Source organism: Grammomys surdaster, unplaced genomic scaffold, assembly GCF_004785775.1.
Source record: "Grammomys surdaster isolate TR1022 unplaced genomic scaffold, NIH_TR_1.0 257, whole genome shotgun sequence".
Classification (NCBI taxonomy): domain Eukaryota; kingdom Metazoa; phylum Chordata; class Mammalia; order Rodentia; family Muridae; genus Grammomys; species Grammomys surdaster.
In genome coordinates this window covers 1,322,378-1,349,966 of record NW_021604698.1, presented here as the reverse complement: position 1 = coordinate 1,349,966, position 27,589 = coordinate 1,322,378, and the positions used below count along the sequence as shown (strand labels likewise).

Below are 27,589 nucleotides of genomic sequence, written 5' to 3'. Positions count from 1 at the left end.
GATGACAGTGGGTCTATGAGTACAAGAGAATATCACTTAAGAATCATTTCATTGTTTTTGTTTGTTTGTTCTATTTGTTTTGCTTTCATTTTCCTTTGTTTGTTTTTGTTTTTTGTTTGTTTGTTTGTTTTCCCAATCCTGTTCCCTTCTACTCTCCGTTTCTGGATCAGGTTTCTGGGCTTTCCAGGCTCTGTTTTCTGACAATCCTGACAGAATAGGGCGTGAGCTCTCTTTAGTGGCAGAGACCTCAACTTTAACAAAATATTAGTTGGCTACTCCAAAAGGCATCATGTCAATTTGCTCCAGCACATCTTGCAGGCAAGGACCAACTGTAGAAGGAGAGTTTTATGGCTTGGTTGATATCCTGGTAACTCTTTAAAAATATTTTGTAGTATCGGTGTGAGAAATTGTCCAGTGTGTGTGTGTGTGTGTGTGTGTAGTGTGTAGGTGAACTCCGATGTGCTTCTATAGAGACCACAGTAGGACTACGAACAACCTGCTTTCTCCCTATTTTTCCCTTCAGACAGGTTTCTCATTGAAGCTGTGACAAGGTGGGTGAGCAGCTATCCTCAAGAATCCTCTGTGGAGAGCTTTTGGGGCTGCTTGGCAGGAATCTGACATTGGCCAGGGACAAGAAAATGGGCTGTAGGCAGGAATCTGACTTTGGACCATGACAAGGAAGTAAGTTCTAACCTAAGAATCTAACTTTAGGCTAAAACAGAGAAATAAGTTCAGGCAGGAATCTAATTTTAGGCTAAAACAGAGAAGTAGTTTCAGTCAAGAATCCAAGTCTTAGGCTAGAATAAAGAAGTAGGCCTCAGGCATGAATATCACTGTGGGCTAGGACGGGGAAGTAGGCTCAGATATTTTTGTCATGCTGATGAGCCCTTAGAAACAGAGATCATGAGAGTGATCACGGGTGATCCCGGGAGTCTGTATTGTATATTGCCTTGTTTGTTCCTTGACTGTTTGTTTCTATTGTATTGTTGGTTCCCCAACCTAGGACTGACCTAAATCCTTGCATGTAATTAAAAAGGTTTAAAAGAAAAGTTGGAATAAACAAACCTGCCTTCAGCCTCAGAACTGCCTGGGGTCATTCTGCAATTCTATCTAATCTCTCTTTTAATCCTCGCTCCTGAGCTGGAGAACCTGTGGACTGACTGAGTGGGCTTGGCCAATCCTCCCATCTCTAGTGCCTTGGATGCTTGGAATTTTAAATTAAGTACTTATGCTTAGACACTAAACACTCTTACCAGCTGAGCCATCAAGTCATTCTGAGAAAAGTGAAGTCTTGATGTAAATAGTATCTCAATTAAATTGAGCATACAAAACTCCATAGAAATAATATAAATCATGCATTTACATTTATATGTAAGTTTAGAAAGTTTAAACATAGTGAGGTTAATGGCTTTTAAATAATAAGTCTGAAAGACAAAAAAGGTTTAAAATGAAATGAAACAAAATGAAAAATTTTAGAATAATGGATTACAAGTTTATTATGTTGATTTTGGTGACGGAGTGGTGGAAGCAAAACTATATTTAAATATGTTATAAAAATCAGTTTGAATATATATATATATATACACATATATAATGAATATATAGTATATATAATGTAAATATATGTATATATAAATTCATCTTCCAATTATATACTCAATCAGTGTTAAGATTCTAATTGGTCAAATCTAGAAAAATAAGCAATCATCTTTGTCACAGAAGTCAATAAATGTATCTGATGTGTTTTACTGGGACTTAACGACCAATCAAAAAGTATTTTTATCAAACAATGTTGAATGGTAATTTCCAGGTTATACAAAATTATTCTATGATGTTATAATCAATCAAAGAAAACACTAAGAATTTACCAAATAATTCCACATTTTTGAATCTTTCTTGAGATTTACCACTACATTCTGGTAGATAGTAATTTCTCATTAAAAACAAAGAACTACAGTCTTTCTGGACACAGATTCTCTTGAGGATGCATTTTACACTATACACCACCTATATAGATATCCAGAACTCTGATTGCCTCTGAACTACCAGAACCATTTCTTCAATATGTCATAGGAGTAAAACCTGTACTGGGGAGATAGGAATGAGAATTTTCAAATTTAAAATAATTCTAAACACCCAAAATAAGACAGAAAATGTTTAATAGGTAGCTGAAAATGATATGCATATGCAGTAACGTTTTAAAAGATAATCTGAATACATTACCGATTTAGTCAGGAATTTAAAATACACTTTAAATTGAAAAGAATCATGCTGCATTTTTGTCATATGTAGTGAAGTATATCAGAGTTGGCAAAAAAGAATGGTTTGAATGTCTAAAATATTTGGTCCTAGAATAGCAGATGAAATAAAATAGTGACAAAGGTTGATTATCATATAAATTGTTTCACAAATATTCATAGCTAATTATTTTGACGTTCATTTGTATTTAAGATATACTTATTTTAAAATAAGCTATAGAGTAATTATAATTACATTGTTATATCAATATAAAAGAAAAGCAGTAAATATTTTAATATGTTTTTTAATTAAAATAAATAACAATTAATTGCTTTTCAATGATTATTAAATTTAAAATGTAGACAAACATTTTGGTTACTAATTTTACCACACAGTTTAATTTTAGACTTTTTTACATAAAGTATAGACATATTTTGCTAAGCCTTTCCTAAGAATCTCCTCGAACTAGCCCACTCACTAATCATGAAGTATAAATTGCATGAATAGTATAACATATGAAAAGAGAAATTCAAAGGTAAAAGACAGCACACTGTGACTCTGTTGACATGAGACAGTTCAGTATAATAACTGTTATAGGAGAAGAAAATTGACCCACACACTTTTTCAGAGTAAATGACTACAAAGGAGAAGCATTACCGTTAAAGAGAAATGTTTAAAATAACTGTCTCTTCCTTTCTCTAAAACAATCTAACATAGACATGGCTAGCCTTCGTGATTCATGCCTGTAATTCTAGAACTATTGGAGCAGAAGGAGGATTTGGAGCTTTATGGCAGCTTGAGCCACACGATAAACCCTGACCAATTAATCAATCAATTATTAACAAACCCAGGAGATAGTTCAGCGGATCTTGAATCTCCTCCCAAGTCTGAACACCTGATTCTATCCCAGGAATCACAGAGTAGAAAGAAACAACCACCTCTCCTAAGATATCTTCTCAGTTCCACTAGTGCACTGTGACACATTGTGCACATGTGCAAGCATGCACATGTACATGTGCACACACACTTACACACACATCTGAATGTGAAACAATTTTTTAAAACAAAGAAGTAAATAAGTAACAGACCAATATCCAAAAATATGAGTGATTTCTTATTCCATTACAGGAATCAGATATTGCCAATTATGAAATATCACATAGTAAAAAAAAAATCAGTTCAGAATTCCAAATATAGCAAAACATATCTGAATAACTTTTAATTTATGATTCTAGTCTCTCTCTCTCTCTCTCTCTCTCTCTCTCTCTGTGTGTGTGTGTGTGTGTGTGTGTATGTGTGTGTGTGAATATAATTGAGTATAATGATAGCAATATTAGTGCCTGAATCGTGAAATGTTTTGTTGCTTACACTACACCATATTTAAAGTTTTCTACAGTTTTCATGTATTTCAGGAGAACTGTAAAAACTTCACAAATAATGGTCTAGTTCTGATTGAAGATGATGGCATCTGTCACCAGTACTGGATTCAGAAGCACCCTGAGAGGAAACTAGGCAAAGAAAGAAAGAAAGAAAGAAAGAAAGAAAGAAAGAAAGAAAGAAAGAAAGACTGAAAAAGAGAGAGAGAGAGAAAGAAAAACTGATAATAATTACTTATATCAGTAATGTACCAGGTGAGAACAACACCTCTGCTCTACGTTAGCGATTCAGTTTATACTTTCCAAACAGCTGAATATAGTATAATAAACCTTAAATATTTTTATATGGTGAAAACATGCAAATCTATTATTTCAATGTGGTTGAATTTATTCTCTTATGTTTATAGGTATATTAGTATGCATTAATTAAGTTTCAGAATATAATATATACTTCATAATATGCATGCCTGAACATGGAGTTTAAATTATGAAATTGTAAAGACCCATAATTCCAATAATATTAAAACAACACTTAGAAGCACCATTAACACATATTAGAGTCCATATTTATCTATTATTATACAACACAGAAAGAAGATATGTTCAGAAATTTTGAATATGAAATCCAGTATTAAGCACTTATAATCACACTATGACTAAAAACTGTGTTTTATTGGATAGAAAGTGAAAAATGGACAGTATTTAATAACGTGAAGTCTGCTGCTGATGTTTCATTTTGTTTACACTGAATAAGATTCTATAAGTTTTTTGTTTTGTTTTCTTTTTACTTCTAGACTATTTGAAAATGAGACATGCTAAAATGTTTTCTATCTTTTTAGGATACCTTTCTCCTACTGGGAATAAAGTCTTCAGGAAGAAAAGGAGTCAGAATGATGGATTTGCTGGCAATTTGAGAAAGATAAAAGCTGAGTCCGGTGGAAGTTGAAGGGCTAAACATAGAAACCCAATTCTACTTGTGATCTCTTAAAAATGAAGGGAAATGTGAGTCTCACAGAATAACACTGCACATACAGCCTTTAAAGTGGAATTCTTGGGACCATAGGAGGATACTGGAAAAAGATGTGTGTCAGAAGGAACTCTTATGCATAAGAGAGAAAAACAGTATCACAAAATCCTGGAACATCACTGATCACAAACAAAATCTAGCTCCAAAAACATGCATTCAACAGGGTAAATGTTGATAAATCTACATTTTTTAACTCTGGTCAAGTATATATCAAGGCATACATCTATAATAGTCTTATTGGGATTATGATGCCCCTTTTGATGTTGTAGCCCATCCATTGATAGTTTGTGTATTGTCTTAGGGCATACAGAGGCTGGTAGAGCTATTTCATTGTTAATTTAGGATTCACAATCCAGAATCTTAATCAACGAGGAAAGACTATACGTAAATGAGTACTGCATTTGTAGCACTAGACATGCTCAATACTGATGGTGAGAAAAAAAAATGTCAAAATTAAAACACAGAATCCAGTGGATATAACATAAAATGAAGACTAATTTTCTTAAATTAATCTTCCATTTCTTCCTCCCTTATAAAAACTATTGAAACATACTTCTTCCCTCAATATATTACATTTACTCCTTTGTAATTATAAATAAAACGGGTATCACAATTGAGCAGATAATAAGTGAATTTTTAAACTTAAAATTAATATTATTTATCCATTAAATGTACATATACTTTGTAAGATGAGAGTATAAAAATTTAAGAACAAACAAATGATTTCTGCATTTTGATAGTAATGTATATGATCTCAGAAAGGAATCATTGGAAAACTGTGCCATGTTAAAGAAGCAGGGAATCATGTATGAATTATGGAAAACTTGTTTAAATCAGGAACATACTGTATCTATGCCAGCATGAATGATGTCTGAACACAACATATACAAACATACACAGTACACACACATACACTCACATACATGCACAGACAGAAAGAGAGAGCAAGACAGAGAGACAGGAAGAAAGAGGAAGAGGAGCTAGTTGGAAAGATGATAAGACAGGGCTATTCAGGGTGAATGTGAACAGAATATATTATATATGTATATGAAATCATCAGAAACATTCTTTACTTAAAGAACATTTTCACATGATTATTTGGATATTTTACTATCTAGTTAACTATTACATATATGGCACAAGAAATATTAAATAATATTATGTCACTTTTACTGACTCTTGGATTATCCTCCGTCCTGGTGAGATGAAAATGTTCTAGGATATGCAACACTGGAAAGGTTCAATTGTCAAACAGACTATCTTATAAGGAGAGAAGATAGAAAATGTGTTCATGGGATCAGCTATTGCACCCAGAATTTTGATTGACACACTTTACATAAGTGTGAGTAGGTGTGAATTTGTATACTGATGCATTTAACCAGCTACCTAAACACAGCTACTGACAGTTAAATAGTTATGTTTCAGTGAGACTCCTTTTCTCAAATTTGAATTTTTAGCCATTATTTTCTGCAATACACACACACACACACACACACACACACACACACCTCATACAACTTTCATAAATGCTTGTTCCAAATATAGTTCAAGATAGTGGAATGTCATTACTTTGTGCTAAGCGTGGTTAAATGGTATGACAAATAAACATGATCACGCTGGAAGCAATGCATGATATTGCACAAACACATATAAACTGACAATGATCCCCGTGTGACTCAGAACAATTATGTTTACTAAGAAAGACTAATTATGACTTTAGGGATGAAAAATATCATCTATGCACTTATAGAACTTCAAACTGAATCTAATTAGGAATTTTAATTTCTATGACCTCTTTTTCATTCCATAAAGATAATTATTCCATCTGTGAAAACTTATAAAAATATAAAGTACTCTGAAATGCTTGTGGATCATGAAATTTTGAGTCCACTGAACTCAGCTTCTCATGGAGAAAAACAGATGGCAATTAATACAACAACTCCATTCCTGTGACACTGTTGAGAAGGCTTGGCCAATAATAAGACCTATTATAGGACTTGTAATTTGATGACCAGGAATTTCTAAAGCTTTAAAATACCAGGAATACTTTTAAAATATAAGTAGCTAAAATGGGATGAAAAATTCCTCCATAGTTTGAAGGTCGTTTTTATTAAATAATTTTATTTATTTACATTCCAAAAGTTGCCCCACTTCCTAGCCACCCTTTCTGAGTTCTTCACATTGTCCTCGCCTCGCCTCCTACCTCTGAGAGAGTACTTCCCCACCTGCTGAGCTTATTGAAATCTAAGTGTGTGAAGTAAAACATATTATAAGGCTTTGGGTGGAAGAAAAGAGGAAGGGCCTCTTGGGACCACAAGCTGTATGACTGACTCTATGGCAGTAGTTACAGAGACTTTAACATTTTATAAGTCAAAGATGCTTTCCTTTTTTATTTTTTCATTTTTCTTTTACTTACTTAAGGGTCAAAAGTTTCCAACTGAGTTCTGTGAGTAACAGTTCTTAGAAAGGGGAACAAAATGCTCACAGGAGGAAATATGGAGACTAAGTGTGGAACAGAGACTGAAGGACAGTCTATCCAGAGACTACCCCACCTGAGGATCGATCCCATATACAGTCACAAAACCCACACACTATTTTAGATGCCAAGAAGTGCTTGCTGGCAGGAGCCTGATATAGCTGTCTCCTGAGAGGCTCTACCAGAACCTGACAAATACAGAGGAAGTAGCTCACAGCAAACCGTTGGACTCAGGAAGGGGTCCCTAATGGAGAGGTTAGAGAACAGACTGAAGCTGCTGATGGTGTTTGCAACCCCACAGGAAGAACCACAAAATCAACCAACCAGAACCCCCAGAGCTCCAAGGGACTAAACCACCAACCATACAGTACACATTGCTCCAGTTGCATATGTATCAGAGGATGGCCTTGTCAGGTGTCAGTGGGAGGAGAGGGCCTTGGTCCTGTCAAGGCTTGATGCTCCAGTTTTGGGAAAACCAGGATGGGGAGGTGGGAGTGGATGAGTAGGTAGGTGAGGGAACACCCTCATAGAAGCAGGGGGAGGGTGATAGGGGGATGAGGGGGCAGAATCTGGGAAAGTGGATAACTGTAGGAGGAGCTAAGGTGGGAGGAGTTAGGAGCAGAAGAGGAAGGGGAGTAGTAAGGAGGAGAGGAGGAAAAGGAAGAGGAGGAGTGAAGAAAGGGGAGAGAGAGAGATGTAGGCGCAATGGAGGCAGATGTTCACATGTCTGTAGCAGCCAAAGGTAGTTGGTATATCTAGGTTGGGTATTGGGTTACACTTCTGATAGTGTGGGCATCTTGTTGTTAATCATTACCAAGCATATAAAGCCTTTGATTAATCTATAAGAATTAGAGTCTCATTTCTTACTGGGCCCACATGGATGGCAGAATTGTCTGGGCAATGCCCAGCCTTGCAGAGACAGTGTGGAAGATTGGCAGAGCCATCTCCCACGCTGGTGTCTAGTGGGTGGCAGGGCTGGTGTTTCTGGTGGGCCAGTTCTAGCAGCTGTGAGCACGTGGCCTCTGGCCGAGAAACATGGCAGCTGTGCTAGGCAGAGCCGCACGCAGCAGCTTACGACTAGACCAGAGGCTGTTTTAAATACTTACAACAACAGATAACATTTGATATGTAAATAAAGAAAATATCTAATTTTAAAAAATACATTAAAAAATAAATAAATAAAACGCTGGAGCTTTGTAGATGCCAGGATAGCTCATGAAAGATCTTATCTCATAGGAAAGACAGCAGAGAGCTTTGGAACCAGCCCCCCAGCATTCTACTGTGGATTCTGCATGTTCATTTGCACATAATTGTGTGCACACAATGCACACAGACATACACACATGTATACACACACAAATAAGTACATAGAATGTTGTAAAATAATATCTATGTTTGACATCAGTATTGTGGTGAATAGATATGTTATGGCCCCTAGAAGAGAACCTGCTACTGCTACTACTACTACTATATTGTATGTAATATTAAAATTATTTTTATTGATGTATTGCTATACCTATAGATTTGTAAATCTCTTAGCAATCAGCAGAAAACCAGTGATTGTTTCTATGTTTATTTTCATTTATGTTTTGTGGTAATATTAATCCATAAAAAGACTTACAAGTTGTCAATATGTAGAGGATAAGAGACCTTGGAATGCTCAGCCCAAACTATAAAGTCTATGTCATAGTTTTCCCTTCAAAGCTGAGGAGTCATTGAAGAAGGAGATAGGGTCAGATGGATAAAATGTCTTACAAGAGGCAGTGGATGACTCTAAGGAAACTGCTTTTGAGACAGAACAGGGCAGTTGCACATATGAACTCACAAAGTCTGTTATAGCATGCACAAAACCTTTACATGCTGAAGCCAAACAAAATCCAGAGAGGAGCGGTGGTGGTGAAAGCCTAAAAGCACATTTGCAGATTTGGAGCTATTGGAATTTGATAGCTGCTCCGGAAGGAAGAAACAGTTTTCTTTAAGGCACGATTCCTAAGAGGTCTCTGACTCCAGTACACAACCCATACTGAAGATTGCATGAACAATATAAATTGCATTTGATGAGTCTATAAGAGAGAAATCACAGAATTGTGTGGATATAAATATTCAATGTGATCTCAAAGGAGTTGTGGATATGGGGGTAAATATATTCAAATTAAAGCAAGCATATGAAATTATCAAGAGCTAAAATAAATTGGAATATAAGAACATATTTATATACCCATCCCCACTCCACCACCCCTCAGAATCTTCTACAAAATTGTTCCATGTGTGGACTTGTTGGGGACAGAGGGAGTGGTTCTTCCTCATGGGACACAGCCCAGTGTGAGCATCCACAAGTGTTGATGTTTGGGCATAAGGCTTGTTTGTGTAATAATGCATTTTCACATTCCTCCTAGGAATGTCCTCTCTGTTAATGTTATGACACCATGAGAATTAGAAACAGCAGGATTCAGAAAGCAAAGGATTGCTAAAGTCTCAGCAAAATGGTAAACACTGGGACCTTTAGCACTGCCCTTAAGGCTATGGGAAAGAGCTCTAAATACATGAGTTCAAAACATATATACTTTCACAACTATGCGAAAACATAATGATGCAATATGAATTATATGAGGGGCTTCATGAATTTAAAGGAGCAGAGGTAGCTACATTATGAGCCAGCTTGTCAGAAAGACAACAGAGACAGGCTGAAACAAATTAAGGCAGATTCCTGAACTCAAGGTCTTCCTGGGACACAGGAAGTCTAGGCCTAGGTATGGTGGAGATGGTAATTTCAGGACAGAGTCCTCCCCAACTAGTTTATCAGCTGTGCTTAAAAAAGGCAGACAGATCTCTGAATTCCTTTTCAATGTTAAGAAAAAAACAAAACAAAACATGTATGCTTATTTTCTTGGAAGAATCAAAGGGCTCTGGTAATGGAATGCTGATTTGTAAGATAAATAAAAGAAAAACCTGGAGTAAATGACTGGACTGATATGTAAAATAAAAGACTGGACCTGAGTTCTGCTGGAGATGAGCAATCCAAAGGATTTTTTTTCTTTTTTGAGGATAACATGAGAGAATTTATTGAAGATCTGAGACACACACACAGAGAGACACACACAAGCAAGTAGAGACAATCAAGCAGGACAAGGACAGAAAGGTCTCTTACAATAGCAAGCAGGTAGGATATAGATAGAGAAATCTCCATAGCAAAAGCAAAATGGAGAAAGAAGCAGACTGGGAAAGCTGTATCAAGCAGACCACAGGCTGCCAACTTGGACCCACGATTTGACTTTGAGTCACATCTTTTCACTCCTCCCAGATACTCCTTTTCTCAGAACCCCTTTCCAATCCCAGGCTGGTTCTTGACAGTTACATGATAACCACATGGATCCAGATGTCAAGTGTTAGACTATAGCTGTTACTTTGTACTTTGCTGAATACATTTTAACCCTAATCTGTGAATTTAAATGTAGAAACTGGAGCATATTTTTTTTTCATTTTATTGAAGATAGATTTTTTTTTTTTTAAATTTAACCTGGTTATGCTTTTTTTCCCTCTACTCTTCCCAATTCCTCCCTAATTCCCTTCCCATCTGGATCCATACTCTTTCAATCTGTCATAGAAAAAAAAAACAGGCTTCTAAGGGATATAGATATTTATACAATATGGTATGATATATGATGTAATGTAAATATAATACAATTAATATAATATGGTAAGACAAAACTCAGGATATTGGAGTTGGACAAGACAACAAACAAACAAAGGAAAAGAGCCCAAGAGAAGGCACAAGAATCAGAGCCTAACTCACTCACACACTTAGGAATTTTGTAAATCATTAAACTGGAAGCCATAATATATACACAAAGGACCTACTGCAGACCCAAGGATATTAGTAGTAAAGAGTTTAGGTAAATAAAAATGTAAGCTACCTCTGAACTGTCCTTTCTGAAATGTCTTTGGATTCCTCATCTAATATTCTCATTTTAATTTTCTGTTTACTATAGATTTAGTATGCACTTAACATGCATTATTAGTTGTACTACAGTATTGATTTAATAAAAAATACCCTTAAATTCATATTAATCTTTGAAAAGCTTTATTTGGAGGACATAAAAAGACAGTTCCCATGTCACAGTGAATTCAAAACTTTATCTTCACCACTTGAAAAAGGGGGAAATAAAATTGTCATAGAAGGCAGAAGGAGTGTGAGGAGCAGGCCCTTAAACTGGACTGACTCCATTTTGTAATAGGAAACTTGTAAGACATGTCTGGTACTTGTAAAGACATGTCTGGAAATGGTCACAGCCCAGTGATAACCAGACACAAGTGGTTATCTGCCGTGCACGTCACCAGTAACGCTGAATCCAACATATAAGAGGAGCCCGGAGCACTTCATCACACTTGTAACCATGACTGGCTAATGTGATCCTCTGGAACAAAACCTCCTCAGCATCTGATCATCAAAGAGTTAACCAAGAGACCTACACCTCCAACTTTGCAGTCGAGCCCGACTTCAAGCCAAGGGACAACACCTTCAGCTACTCCAACCTGTAGCCTGACATCATCAAAAGGACTCAGGTCATATAATCCATGAATGAATGATGTGTTTATTGCTATGCTTATTTCTTTGGTAATTAGCAACTTATTATTTGTGTTTATTGTACATATTGTTAGAGGCAATGCATAGGAAATGTGGCAATATCATGTTGTAGCAATAGCCTTAGCATTTGTGTTTGTTTGCTATGCGTCATTAAAAAGTAAATGAATCACAAACCCTCTGACTCTTGGCATACTCTCTCTTCCCTCTTGAGGAGCTGATGATCTCACAGTCAAATCCAGTATAATATCCGATCCCTGAGTGTAGCAGGACCTTTCACTCCTCTCCCCAAAGGGGATGCTAACCCCTTGTCCATAGTCTGCTCTTAACAGATAAGAGTAGCCTGCTCATGATAGGAAGGGAGGGAACTGGAGGAGAAAACAGAGGGGGAGAGGAATGGGGAAGCAAGATCAGGTGTGGGGAATGGCATAAGAGAGTCGCAGTGGGGCAGGTGAATAAATAGCTGCTGGGGTGATAGGGAGGGGAGAATCTCTAGGAAGTCCTAGAGACCTGGGATAGGCTCCCAGAAGTCAGTATGAGTAATCTTAGATGAGAGTCCTAACAGTAGGGGTCATGGACAGGGCCTATACAGGCCACTTCCTGTAGCTAGTCAGAACCCTCAGTGGAAGGTTAGGGACACCAACCCATCCACTAAACTTTTGACCCCAAATTTGTCCCTTCTAAAAGAAATGCAGGGATGGAGCAGAGACTAAAGGAAGGCCAACCAATAGCCAAATTCTAAACTCATCTCACTGGCAAACTCCAATCGCTGACATTATTAATGATAGTTTGTTATGGTTGTAGACAGGAGCCCAGAAATTGGGAGCAGATACCCAGAGGAAACATTAGACAGAGGACAGAGACACTTATAAAAGTGTTAGAGAAAAAGCTAAAGGCCATGAAGTAAATGGGGACTCCACAGGAAGACCAGCAGGTAAACAAACCTAGACCCTTGCGAGCTTACAGTATCTGAGCCACTAACCAAGGAACATACATGGGCTGCAACGAGGCCCCCTGGCACATTTTTAGCAGACAAGTAGCTCAGTATTCATGCCTGCCCCATCTGTCCTCAGTGTGGAAGGGTTCACCTACTCTGGCAGGCTTGATGTGCCAGGGTCTGGGGAATACCCAAAAGAGGAGGGTTACTAACCTCTCAGAAGAGAAAGGGAGTATTATGGGGAGAAGAGACTCAGTGAAGGTGGGATTAGGATGAGGTAGGAAGGGAAGTAACAATGTTTGGGATGTACAAAAAAGAATAAATTTTAAAAAGAAGGGAACAAACAAAAACAGCACTCTGAGTATTTATTTTCCATAGAAAATAGTGGCAATATGAATCAGATATTCAATAAAAATTTGGAGTGTATGTTCTCTTCATGGAGAAAACCAGGAAAGGAACTGGGGGCAGAAATTGAATAGAAACCACTGAGGAATGCTGACTTCTTGCTTGTATGACAGGCTTCCTAGGTAGGTTTTCTTATAGCAATCTAGGATTATTTGTATAGAGTTGTGATGGTCAATAAAGGGCTTTGACTTTCATCGTCAATCACACACACACACACACACAAACACACACAGCAACAGTCATGCCCACAGGCTAATGGAATGCATGTAATTCTTCAAAGATGTTCCCTCTTCATAGTTGACTGTTTTGTTGTTAAGTTTACAAAATAATCCACTATCACAGTCATATAACTCAGAGATTTTTAAATATAAATATAATTCATAAATTTAAAGTCTGAATACACTGTACATTTGTGCAGCTTTCTAAATGGATTTAAATTGCAATGACATATGTGCCCTACATGTAAATTTAACCAAAAGGAGATTCTTTTTGTATCTCTATTCCCTTCAAATACTAATGGATGTTGTACTAGTTTGATTTGTTTGTCCACTTGATGAAAACTAATCTATGAAGTCAATCTGAATTGATAAAGTGCTTCTATTAGACTCCCATCTGTAGACATCTGGCCTTGTCTTATATAAAAAGGCATGCTGAATAGACCATAGAGAGCAAGTAGAAAGCACCATGACTCCAAGCTCTCTCTTTCAATTCCTGCCTCTAGGTTTCAACCTTGAGCTCCTGTTCTGACTACCCTCAGGGACTGATTGTTACCCTGGAGATTGTAAGCTAAAATAAACCCCTTTTCCCCAAGTCATGATTGCAATGTCTTGCACATAGATTAAATGAAGCCTGCCCCCATTTGGCACTGATTGGGAAATAAAGTTGCCAGTGGCCAATGGCTGGGCAGGGACACAGAGGCAGGACTTTTAGGATTCCCAGGCAAGAAACGTAGGAAGGGAAGAAGAAAAGAGTCTCTATAAGAGGGGCATAGGACAGACAGATCACACGATGAAGGATCAGGAAATGAGATGGCTGAAATGTAGGTGAAAGGGGAAAGTGGCCCCATGGAAGGGCTATGCAGAAGTAAACAGGGTAACAAAGATAAAATGTAGATTTAGTAGTAATTAACTCAGGCATATCGGAGGGGTGTGTTAGCCATGTAGAGGCTTAGAATTGGCCTAGACATTGAGCTAGATATAGCTTATTAAAATTAAACTGGCCTGTGTGTGTCCTTCATTCCTGAATCTACACTTCTTGGGCAGGTGCAAAGGGGCTGCGCACATACCCTCTGAACGCATGGAGCAGAATTTTAACCAATTACCACAACATTTTTCAGTCCGTATTACTGATTTTGTATACCATTGATGTTTGCCAAGATATGGAACTCATTGTTTATTTATAAGGCACATTTTAAATCAGTTTGAAAACTACATATATTGTTTATATTTCTGCTAGAATATTTTAGCATCCATATTATAAATTGTATATCAATATAAATATCATGGTATTCTTCAAATATGGGGATTTGTTAGCAAACATTTTAAAATATGGCCAACTACACCTGGTTGATGAGTATAAACAGCTTTAAAAATTAGTATCTATAAACGTCTTATTATGGAACATAGTAAGTTTTTTTAGCTATCACTATGATAAAGTATTATATTCTTTCATTCCATGATATTGACTTATTGTATGTCTGTGCGTGCATATCTATTTACCTATCTACCTACCTATCTACTTTTAAAGTATAAATGTTTAAATGACAGGGTTTTTGTTTTATAAAAATGGAGATATTTGTTATTGATTTTGGAAATACTATTTTTTAATCTTTGAATATCTTATGCATTTACATAATTCACTTTGATCATATCTACACCTCACTCCTCATCCATCAACTTCCAGTACCATTTCTCATCTCTCTAGTAAATCCTTGTTGATTTTTTCACAATATTTATTTATTTGAGTTTTCTTAGTGTGTGCTTCTAATTTGAGTTTTTATGATAAGTTTAACCTTTTGGGATTACAATACAATTACATAATTTCCCCTTATGTTTCCTCTAAGCCCTACCAACATGGATCTTTTACAAATTAATGGCTTATTTTTCATTAATTCTTGTTATATACTATGTGTTTATATATTTTTCCTATTATTGCTACATACAATTATTGTTAGCATTCTGTCTAAACTCCACACTTACAGTTACCTGGCAACAACCAGGTATGCTCCACCCCACAGTTACCTGACGACAGTCAGGTCGGCCTGACCCACTATAAAAGGGGCTGCTTGGTCCCTCCTCCTCCTCTTGCTCTCTTGCTCTCTTGTTTCTCTCTTGCTCTTGTTCTCCACTTCGCTTCCTCTCCCCCTCTCTACATGGTCATGGCCTGCCTCTACTTTTCTACTCTCTCTCTGCCTTTCTTTGCTTCTACTACCCTCTTAACTCCCCTCTTCATGCCCTGAATAAACTCTATTCTATACTATACTGTCATGTCGCTGGTCCCTCAGGGACAAGAGATGGATGCCTTGGCATGGGCCGGCTGAGACATCTCCTTCCCTCACACCTCATCACAACCCCATAGAATATATTTTATATCTCTTTATATTTTTACAAACACATCTAATATGTGTTTATATTTTCTCTTTAACTACACAAGTACAAACTTCTCAGCCTTTATAATGCTACTTACATGTATGTTGTAATGGCTAATCATTAGGCATTGGATAAAAAATTGCTATGTTCTTCCCTTTGGGAAATTATTCTCTTCTCTCATCATTCTTGGGTTGTTTATAATTGTGAGACCTCATGTACTTTCTACTCCTGTGTAAGTATACCAATTGTTGTTATTCGTTTTCAGATCATGTTTAGGCTGTCATGTTGGTAGGTATCTGAGCCTAGCTTCTGATATTCTTAGGAAATATAATGTCAGAGCAAACTCGTCATTTTTTTTTATCCACAATAACTGGGACATGGAAACAATATAGGTATTCTTCAACTGATTAATGGGCAATGAATGGTGACAAAGCTAAACAGAGAAAATGCCTGCTCCAATTTCTTATGACATGCCTGTGGGACATTTCCTTCCTTCCTTCCCTCCTTCCTTCCTTCCTTCCTTCCTTCCTTCCTTCCATCCTTCCTTCCTTCTTTCCATCCTTTCTTCTTTCCTTCCTTCTTCCTCCTTTCCTTTGTTTTTTTCTTTTCTCTATTTTTATTTATATATTATTAATTTTTATTTGTGATGTGGCAGGACTGAGACTGAGTCTTTGTCATTCTTAGGTCAGGTTGAACAAATAATAAGCATAAGTTAGTAAGCTGCATTTCTTTGTGTTCTCTGCTTCCACTTCTATATTGAAATATTTATTATTATTATTATTATAAATATTTATTATTATTAAATGTTTTTCCTTTTTATTGAAAACAGACATTTTTCACATATTCTGATTAGTTTCTGCTCACTCTACCAGTCCAGTCCCTCCTCACATTCTATCCCATTTGTATCCACTTCCTTTATATCTCTCATTAGAAAAGAACAGGCTTTTAAGTGATAGTTATAAAAGAAGACATAATGTAATGTAAGATATAACCAAACTAACATATCGGAGTTGGACAAGACAAACCAACAGAAGAAAAAGAGCTCCCTTGCTCCTGCAAGATACAGAAATTAAAGACCATCTTGTTTCCATACTCAACAATTCCATAAAGACACTAAACTGGAACCTATAATATATACCTGTTGAAGACCTACTTAGGCCCTATGCTTGCTGCTTCAGTCTTTGTGAGTTCATATGAACTTTGATTATGTTGGTTATTTTTCTTGCTGTTATCCATTCCCATCTGGCTCTTACTCTGTTTCTGCCTCTTATCTGGAGTTCACTGAGCCCTAAAGGAAGGGACTTATCAAAGACATTCATTTAGTGTTGTGTGTTCCAAGGTTTGTCATTCTCTGTATAGTATCTGGCTGTGGCTCTCTTTATTTTTCCCATCTGCTGTAGGAAAGACATTTCTTATGGTGGTTGGACAAGGCACTGATCTATCATTATAGCAGAATGTCCTTAGGGGTCATTCACTCACTACGTATTTTGGATTTTTGTTTTGTTTTCATTTTATTTATTTTATTGTGTGTTTGTTTCTTTTTACTAATATTATTTTCTCTTACCCTGCATCTCTGGGCTATCTAAACTCTGGTTCTTCATTATTGATGCAGTATCATATAGGCATTCCATCTTGTGGAGTAGCCTTTAAGTCCAATCAGATTATTTTTAGTTATTTCCACCTGTTCAGTATGTATAATGTTACTTATATATATATATGTATTCAAGGCATACCATTTGGTACTTGACAATTTGACAACTAGTGCTGTGCTGTTCTCTGGGAAAGGCAATTTCTCCTGCTCCTAGGTTTCTTTGGTTGCCTATAATTCTTCATGTAGAGGTGTGGCCTCAGGGACTTATTCCCATTGAATTTTCATGTATACTTTTATTTATGTATTTAAGGCTCTTTCTGTAAAATATAACCCATACCTAATACTGTAAAAGTGAATAAAAACTTAAAATTATATAGCTTATGGGCCTAGTTGGAAACTAATATTAGTACCCTCCCAAAGGAACACATCAGAAATATTAGATCAATTGAAATCAAAGACATTATGGCAAACATGGATCAATTCAGTAGAGGGCCCCATCACTGAGAAAATCTCATCCATAACCAAGAAGCCATTTATAATTGATATCTAATGACAAAGTGAAAATCAGTTTTTCTTGATGGAATTTCACTGGGTATATCAACTACACTCCAAGTCAGGCCTCATGCTCAGGATTAAGTGGTTGACACAAAATAAATTCCATAGATTTTTGCTGTTGTTATTGTTGTTTTGTTTGATGAAATGTGGTTTCATTATTTTAATCTTTCTGATCTTCCTATTTGATTTGATTATTTTATTTTCTTATTTTTTTATCATTTATTTTTTTATAATTTTTTTTTTCAATTCGTAATTCATTCACACAGGGGTTATAAACACAGAAAGGCAGGATGTGGGGAAGGGGATGACATTGGAGTGTGGGTATTCAGGGGCATACAGATATCTTTCAGAACAGGGTATCGGCTGGGTGAAGGTTCAGGAGACAGGTCACTATGACTCTGCCTATGATTCACTTGTCCTTATCTAAGTTGGTATTGTCTGCCAAGGCTGCCTATTTACAAGGTCTATGAATACTTGGGCTGGTAAATTTCCACAAAAGCTGCCTGTGTACAATACCTTATAGCCATCTGTTTCAATGTTTTTCCACAGAGACCCAAGACTTGGTGTTAGTATATATATATATGACAGGCCTATGGCTGATTTTAGGCCTTCAGTGTGTAATCAGGACTGCCCCTGATATCTCCTCCCTTCTCTAAGTATAGAATCTGTGGCGATTCTAATCTTGTGAAGGCGGGAATAGAGGTCTGACCTCCAGTAATTGAAGGGGACCTTGTAATGGCTCGGGTCCTCCTGTTGTTGTCCAGTGAGGCATGAGGGCCATACCTGTCCCAATGTCTTTTTACTGGAGAGGGGATACTTTTGACATCAACCCCTATGCAGTCAGGCTTGTCCCTCAGGGAACCCAGAGAGATATTTTTAACTTTTATTTATATTCCCTTGCAGTGCTTAGCCTCGCAGTCTAAGCAAGAATTCAGATCGCCAGTCAGAGGGGGTTCTGAGTGGCCCCTCTCTGCTTGGTTTAGGGGCAGAAGTCCCCTCTTTTAGGTTGGGTGGAGATAGGTTTTGGGAACACCCTGTATAAATAACAACCTCATCTTGAGTCCCGTGGTCCTCCATAGCTAACTTATGATAATGTATCTGAATAGGTTTTGCTACCAAATTATTTATCTGTTGTTTCACAGAGTTAGTCAGCCTATTTGAGGCCCAGAGACCAGCAGAAATACGCAAAAATAACCCAAATAATGGTCTGAAGATGGGAGGAAGTAGGGTTGACAACCATAGAGAGGCTGAAAACCAATTCTTGTACCAGCATTCATCTTTCTCTTTCTCTCTCTGACTTTTCACAGGGCCTTCTCTGACCTATTTCATGCTCTCTTTAACCCTCCCTGTCTTGTCTATGTAAAGGCAACATTCTTCTTTAAGGGCTGTACACAGTCAAGAGCTGTACACTGTCTTTTCTATTGTAATGGGGTAAATCAAGTCCAATAAGCAATATTAAATGTTAATCTAAGCAACATAATCTGATTATTGTACTTTGTCTTGACTCACCCCAGGCACATTGACAAATTCTCACTATTGACACTGATAGCAACCATTGTGAAGCAGACTTTTCCTCACTGATTTGTGGCACACATGTTACCATTGTTATTACATACGTGTGCACAAGGAGCCTGCTAAATTTAAATAACTTTATTTAGCCATTAGTTAAGGAGTTACATTTAAGCCAAAACAACTGGATAGTTATACTCAGAACTGGCAACTAAACAATATACTCAAAGAAACTATTTATAATGAAGTTTGAGGGAGAAAAAAGGTAAATTTATGTGCAGTACTTGACCATGACTTATTTAAATTGCAATGTTTCCGGCTTTTCTTATAAAATTGCTATAACACATAGGCTGAGGATATGGAAATAAGATAGCCAAGGATTAAAATAAATAATGTAATATAACATGTATGTTTAAGTTGAACCCTAAAATCTGTATGTGCATATATAACTTACTAACAAGTAATATTTATTTTAAAAGTGAAATTCATAAAATATTTAACATATTACACTCAAAAGTGAGAAATTACATAATGAGGTAAAGCATAAATACAATAAATTTCTCCTATTTTAACATAAGTCTTTTTATTATGGGGCTTTGAAATCAATTCAGGGTCTCAAAAATTATAGGAAATAATTTCACATAATCCAGGCACTCACCAGCAAAATTCTAAAAATATCATAATTCCTGAGATCAAATTATACTATAGGGCTATGTAGAGGGAGGTGCTGACTCTCTAATTGGTTCTTGATTTTGTCAATAAAAAAGGCGGATGTCAACTGCTGGGTGAAAGGAAGGGGAAGAAGAACAGACTCGGGGGAGAGGAGGGAGCTCTTCTGGCCAAGCTTTGGAACAAGAAAGACACACAGCTATGTAAGGTCTTACGGCCTCTGCCATTGGTGGATGGCTGAAATAGGCTAGCTGGTAAGGTTGGAGCAGAAGAATCTTTGCGTTGCATTTGTGTTATCTGGCAAGTTCTAAATTAATAAAGCTGCCTAGAGTTTTTCTTCCACAGAGCTAAGGTAGATGGAGAAAAGGAGCAGACAGCACAGTTGATGGTGGCTTTGCAAAGCTAGCAGGAACAAAAGGGAAAACTGGGAGTGAGGCCGATGGAGCTAAACTGGGAGACATCCGAGTGCAGGCTGAGCTCCTGGAAAGGTTGTAGCATGTTTTTTAATATTACACGCAATAGCGACATTACAGTAATATGGAGATAGTAGCAAAAAAAAAAAAAAAAAAAAAAAAGAAAAAAGAGAGACCAAATGGCATACAGGTCTAGGGAGCAGTAAACCCAGAAATAAGCTTGAGTAGTTTTTCAATGCCGTTGAAAATAAGAGAAATACACAAGTTATTTTAAAAGGCAGCCCTCTTTGGCATAAGGTCCTTAGAAATCTGTAGAACATATGTGGAAAATGAAAATAGAAACCTTTCCAAAAACAAACAGTTTACATCACCGTTAATGTAAAATCTGGCAGTTTGAAATTCCTCACCAAAATAGTGAAAACAGTCAAAGATATAAACACTGTCAATGACTCTTTACTAGATTCATGTAGCTGAGGAAGAAACAAGTGCTAAGAACTGAAACCATCCAGTCACAAAGCTTCTGTAATACAAACAAGATGGCAAAACGCCAGTCCTTAGAATCACAGAAAATGTTTTCCAGGTGTCCATCTTAAAAGTAATTCATAAATAGAATATATATAAATTAAATAAAAGATTGAATGATAAAGTTAGTAAGGTAACAAATTAACATATTAAACACTTCTTAAACATAGAAATACAAATGACCAGTAAGCAACTGAGAATTCAAAAATGTGCAATACTCTTAGCCATTGAGTAAATGTAAGTAAGACTCACTGAATTTCATTTCATCGACATTTTATCAAAAATATAATAAATGATAAAAATAATGTTTCGAAAAGGGAATATGCATGCATTTCTAGAGTAAGAGAAATTTAGTTCAACTGATGTAAAAATCATGTGGCTGTACCTTTAAAAAAAAAAGTAAAAACTAGAACAACTATATGATTCAGCTGTCCCTTCGTGGGCATACCCAAAGGTCAAGATGTATAACCAGGCTAGATGCCTATCACTAGCTGAATTAACAAAATTAATGTGATATATAAAGATATTCAACACAAGAAACTGTCATTTTCAGGAATGAAGGAAGAAATAGAGATTTTGATACAGAAAAATATAAAGGTAATTCTTAGACAATAAACCTTAGAAAGACAATTGTCACATGTTTTCTCTCATATGTGAAGTTCAGAGTAAGGAATAATAAACACATAGGAATAATAGCAGAATTAGTCACATATGGAAATGAAGAATGGATGTGGAAGAATACGTGTGTGATTAGACAGGTCGATATATTATAATAGTCCATTATAAGCATACATGAAAGATATAACAATGATATTGACCATTTTTGCAACTAATATACACTGATAACAATGCCATGACATCTCACAAACTGTATACTTATATGTTAAACATAGCTTGTTTTAGATTCTAACTTAAAAAAAAACAAATTTACAAGCACACACACACATGCTTATTAATAGTGACATTTGTTTATATGTGTTAAGTATAATTTAGACAAATTTTATAAGTAATAAATTATATTTTCTATGAACTGGTATTTTAATAATAATAATAATAATAATAATAATACTGCAAAAGTGAAATTATAAACTATGCATTCAACTAGAAATAATCTTTCTGTAGACAAATATTCAGGCCAATATTTGCATATCTATTAGTGATTACTTTTTATTAGGTTTAAACTTGATATGTCCCTATAATTGGTAATCTATAAACCCTGGTTAAGAGAGTGGAAATATATGTAAAGAGATCCTCACATCTAACTGGTCCCACGGGGAGCATGATTTAGAAAGGGTGTATTTATATGCAACTGAAATGATAGTGCAGCCTGGCTCCCTTTGATGAAACACTGCGAAAGGGCAGTATTTAGCCTTACCAGCTCAAGAGCTACCATCCAAGAATTGTCAACAAAGTACCTTCGTAATGTTAAGGCATGAATTTAATGTACTCTATTGTAAAAGCACACAATTCACAATATAAGTTGCAATTAAAGCACAGATCAAGTAGGAATATATTGCTCCTTCATGGTGAGAAAATATTAACACTTTGAATTTCATTTTTTTATGTCAAAATAGAAGATTTGAAGACCAAAATCAAGTCTTTCTTTTAACTATTAAGTTATGTATCAGTAACTTTTAATATAAACTCAATATTTTATGTGAGAAACTTTTTTTAAAAAAATTTCATGCTTTATATTCTAGACACTGCTGAAAATAAGACCAACATCCTCTTGAAGGACCACCACAACAGTCCAGGTGACTGTCGAAACAGCAGGTAACTGGAGAATTATCTTTATATTTTTCTGTCATGCAGCCAGTGAAGACAGTGGGTAAGGCAGAAACACGTCTTTCTTACAACTATTTTGGCTTCTTTTTACTAGGTCAAACATGTTTTTTGTCAGTTTGGTAATGTCATCTCTACATTCTGTGAGTTGTCTTTGGAAACATGAAAGGGATTCTTGCAGAGATATTAGAAAATTGCATAGCATTTTAGTTTTAGCCTTAGTCTCTTTTTTTTGAAAAATTGAAATAAACATGCTGGAAGATCATTATTTTAAAAATTATTTGTGACTATAGTATTTAACGTTATGTTTTCTCTTACTAGTCAGCTCATTTGTGATAAGAGACTGGCAGCACTAAATCTCAAGAACAGTGTTTGAAAAGATCAGTGTACGTCTTAAAGCATTGAACAAACTATTTTTTATTTCTCCTGACTCAATAAAAGTGTCAGTATTTATCATTAACATATAAGATCTTACATGCATTCTAAAATTATGAGGGGTAAAACCAATCTCTTTATATTTATTTATATGTTATACTTTAACAAAATTAATTTCTGAAAAATGCATGGGAGATATTTATATACATGTTTTATACTTTCATTTAATTAAGTTTATATTCTCTTATATAAAACAAAAGTCTAAATACATTATAAACCATAAAGTAATGACTTTATTTGAGGAATAAATCCTTTATAAACCTAATACATAAAATTACATATAGAAAACACGACTTTTTGCACTATTTTTTTACTTGGTGTTTTTTTTCCTCTAAAACAATGGGAATAAAAAATAGAAATAGTTTTGTTAGAAAGTCATAAACTAAGATATTGAGTATAATTTTGACATCAACATAAGCTGGAAATGCAGTAGTTTCTATGGCATGACACTTAACAACAAAACATGGATTCATGCATTGCGTATCATGTGAAAAAAGGCTCTGCATATGTGAAAACCTGATTTTTACAAGCTGCAAAGACAATTTAATGACGAAAAAAAATCAAGATTATCCTCAATAGATGTAGTTGAATCAGTTGAGTATCTGTAGGTAACATTGCAAACCTTCGCCTGCGCATTTCTGATTGTCAAATGCATTTTGGATTGTCTCACACAAAATGATTTAAAAAAAATACTCAGAATAGAACTATTTTTTATTTCAAGAATAAAACTTCAGAAAACTTAAAATGATTCATTTATTTATTTATAAAATATTCTTGGTAGCAAACATTTAATTCGTGTTTAATATTCTGGGTTTTATGAAACTTTTTTGCAACTAACTAGGGTTTTATTAAAAGTGATAAGTTAATCAAAATAAAAGTTGTTAAATTATATTTGTCTCTTAAATTTCATATTTCCTAAATTTTGATTTTTAACATTTTCATATGTAGATTATCCTTTTTCTAATTTATAATTTGATATATATAAATGTCTTTGTATGTGCATTCAGGCAATTATGTATCTACTTGTCCTACTTCATGTTTATCTTTATTAGAAATAATATTATTTAATTATTTAATATTTTAATTTCTGACAATAATTTTAAATAAGTAGAAAGTTTAGTATTCACAAATTATGAAAAGTAGGAAAAATCAAAATTTATTCTAGACTTTGAAAATTGTTAGCTTCACAAAGTAATGATATTAATATGTGAGAAGATTCCATTCTGAATATTATTTATCAAGAAATAAACTGTTATAATTCATAAATATTTTATAAAGAAATATATTTCTTATAATTTGAAGGAACATAAATTCATTAACCATAGTTCATAATGCTACAAAGCAAATTCAAGATAATTTAAAGTATAATCTAGTCTTATCTATTGTCGAACAAATATACATTTTATGACCTAATATTTGAGCAAACTTTTATCAATTTGTATTACGAAAATAGAATGTTTCATGTGTAATAGTTTTAAGAAACGTCCAAAACTTGTACTGACTTCAATTATTTCTGGATTGACTTTCTTTATAAAGTACCAACTAGCCAAAATGTTTCAACTACTTGTTGACTCTATCTAGTAAATTCTGAAAATTTATACATTTCAATCTACTCAGGATCCTCACAGTCTTACCTTGTCAGGCTTAAATCCTAGGACTCCAGAAACTGAAACTGCGGCTTCTTAGCAGTGACATGAGAAAAGAAGGAAAAAAAGCTAACTTGTTTCACAGGCTTCTCCGCAGACTCTCCATGAATTACTGTGCTCTGATTTAGGGATGCTGGGCTTTGAGTAGCACAACACGTCACTATGTCAGTGCTTACTCAATGCTATTTTGGGTTCTCCAAGTAGAATCATGAACACTGAGCCTTTTGTTCAAAATGCCATAAGGGCATTCTGATGTCCGTTCTTAGTCTGAGGTTAAAATGGAGACCGCTAAACAAGGAGTATGATACAACTTTCTCATTCTCTCTCTCTCTCTCTCTCTCTCTCTCTCTCTCTCTCTCTCTCTCTCTCTCTCTCTCTCTCTCTCTCTCTCTCTCTCCTCTCTCTCTTTTTCATTCTTTATTTTGTTCTCTACCCCCTGTCTCTTTTGTCATGTTTTCTTTTTTTTCCTAACAAGCCAAAGGAAGTACTCACTTGAGGTGAGAACAAGGCCACTTACGTAAGAGAGTTGTGCAAGTGGAGAGGACATGCCCCCTGCTTGGGGATTAGCCCAGCAAACAAATGATCAATTTAAAGCAGGGACAAAAGTTACTAAAAGGAGAAAAGTCCTTCACTGTATGACTAGACCTTCTAGCTGCTTTTTAATTATGGGCTTTTTTTTTCTTTTTTTTTTTATGGATCAAATACATTGCTAATGAGAAGACATCATCTAAATTATAGTAATTTTTATTTCCCTTGGCTTACTTAATAAAAATATATTCATTAGTTAATTCAATTAATTAAAATTACTTATAAAACTTTCATTTTTATTATAAAAATGTCTCATATATGCTGCTAGTGCAAATTATTTTTTATTAAAATTACATTAGCATCAAAGAGGAAAAATGCTAAAATAATGTAAGCATTGTTTAGAAAGTAAAAAATTTCTATAAAATTATTCTGAACCTTGAATATGTAAGGGTTAGTGTACTTATGAGGAAACACCCTGACATTTCAGAAATAACACTAGAGACATGAATAATTTGGTCTGCATGCACATCTTTTTTATCTGATCCATGAAAATACAGCAGTAAATAGAATATATCAATACTAGTAGATTATTGTTACCAGAAACTGTGTGCTGTACAATTTATGCTTTCATATTTAAATGTACAAAAAACAAATTTATTAATTTCGACAGGACAAAAATTATGTGCTTTTGTAACATGAGACAAAAGTAAAGCTTTTGTAAAAAAAAAAAGTAAAGCTTTTTTGGTGTACCTATGCACTGTAGTTATTTATATATTTATTCATTATTCTGTTTTTTAGGACAAGTATACCTGATGTATTATAGACATTATTGAAAAGTCTACAATCACAAACAATTAAATAATGATTTATTAATTCCTAAAGTTTAACTAAATAAATTTCCAATGCACCAAGTCTGAAATATTTCTATGCATTTAAGTATATACACATGTAAATACTTTAATACTTTAATATAACTGAATATTCATTAATTCTAGGGTTCCTTATTTTTACTGACTACAGTTTTAAAATATTTGCTGAGACAGCACACTTAAAACTAAGGATTATCTTTTCACTTTCTGCAAAAAATTTTCATAGTATATTACCAATTTAAGTTTCGCCATGCATGGTACAATGGAATCCAAAGTTCCATGTTGATGAGCCTTTTCCATCCAGAAACTGTGGTTTGTGAGTTCTGGCTATGGATGCCAGGATTTCCTATCATAATACTGTGCTGAAAAGGACTATTGTTAAGCAGATGTCTTCTTCAGTCCCATCTAATATGCAATCACTGAACTTATTGTAGACAATTTTAAATTCATATGGTTTTTGTGAGGAAATATTTTAAGCTGGTTAGCTCATGCAATACAGCCATGAATCCATTTACCAGTGCCCCCTCTACAATTTTTTAAAACATAATTTGTAGCTATGATATCCACAAAGATTCTCTTGAAGACTTATTGTGTTGCCAAAATGTGAGACTCTGGAAAAGGCTTCTTGCTTTCTAAATACCCTAAAAAAATCCAAAATAACCATAATCACAAAACACACCTAAGATCAACAATGAGAATGTAGGATAAAAAGTTACAAATCCTCATATGAATTGTGTCCACATATTTCTTCATATTCTATTCAGACCGCTCAACAATATTGGCATCAACAGGCATCATAGTTAAATAATTTTGTTCCATGCTCTACTTCCCTGCTTAATGTAAACTCCAATCCGCACATACTCATAAATACTACACTTCATCTCCTCCACAGTTAGAAAGTAAAATAAAACTGACGATTATATGAGTAAGACTTGTGTTTTTCTCTTCGAGCTGAGCTCTTTTAAATCAAAATCATTGGCATTATAAAAACATGATCTTGACATTCATTTAAAACATCATTCAAAACTGCTGAATTTTTTTTTTTTTGGCTGTATTCATCTGCCTCCTTGAGCAGGAGATGTCGCTTCACTCTTGCTATAGATGATAGCCACCTAGAAAAATTGCATTAAATTTAAAATTATTACAAGAAAGATATACTCTCAAATTTATTGATATGGATTCCATACCTCTAAAAAGTCCCAGACTTTCACAGGAGGAATTCTTGAGCATACTGTAACAGCTCATGACTCAGTCTTATTTTCCAAGTCTCTGCCTTTATCTTTTTATTTTTTTGATAACTTTGTTTCTTATATTTTGTGGTTAGGGTTAGCTTGACCATTTTCCCAAATGCTGAAAATTTGAGGCAGCTAGCTGCTTATTCATACACATGCAACGTCCATCCTATTCGATTGCATGCACTGATAACAGTTTAGGTGTTTAC

At 35.1% G+C, this 27,589-nt stretch overlaps 1 protein-coding gene across 4 annotated transcripts in view; it reads right to left on the bottom strand.

Annotated features, from left to right (window-relative positions):
- The window catches only part of Cdh19 (cadherin 19), a 95,510-nt gene extending 70,406 nt beyond the window's left edge, over positions 1-25,104 (bottom strand). For 2 of the 4 annotated variants that reach the window (XM_028775614.1, XM_028775617.1), the window contains exon 1: positions 24,740-25,028. The gene's annotated coding sequence lies outside the window, so the exon portion shown is untranslated. Of the gene's footprint in view, positions 1-1,253; positions 1,297-24,739 lie in introns of those variants that run through there. The other 2 variants (XM_028775615.1, XM_028775616.1) reach the window with 2 other exon arrangements.
- Positions 25,105-27,589: the final 2,485 nt, after the last annotated feature.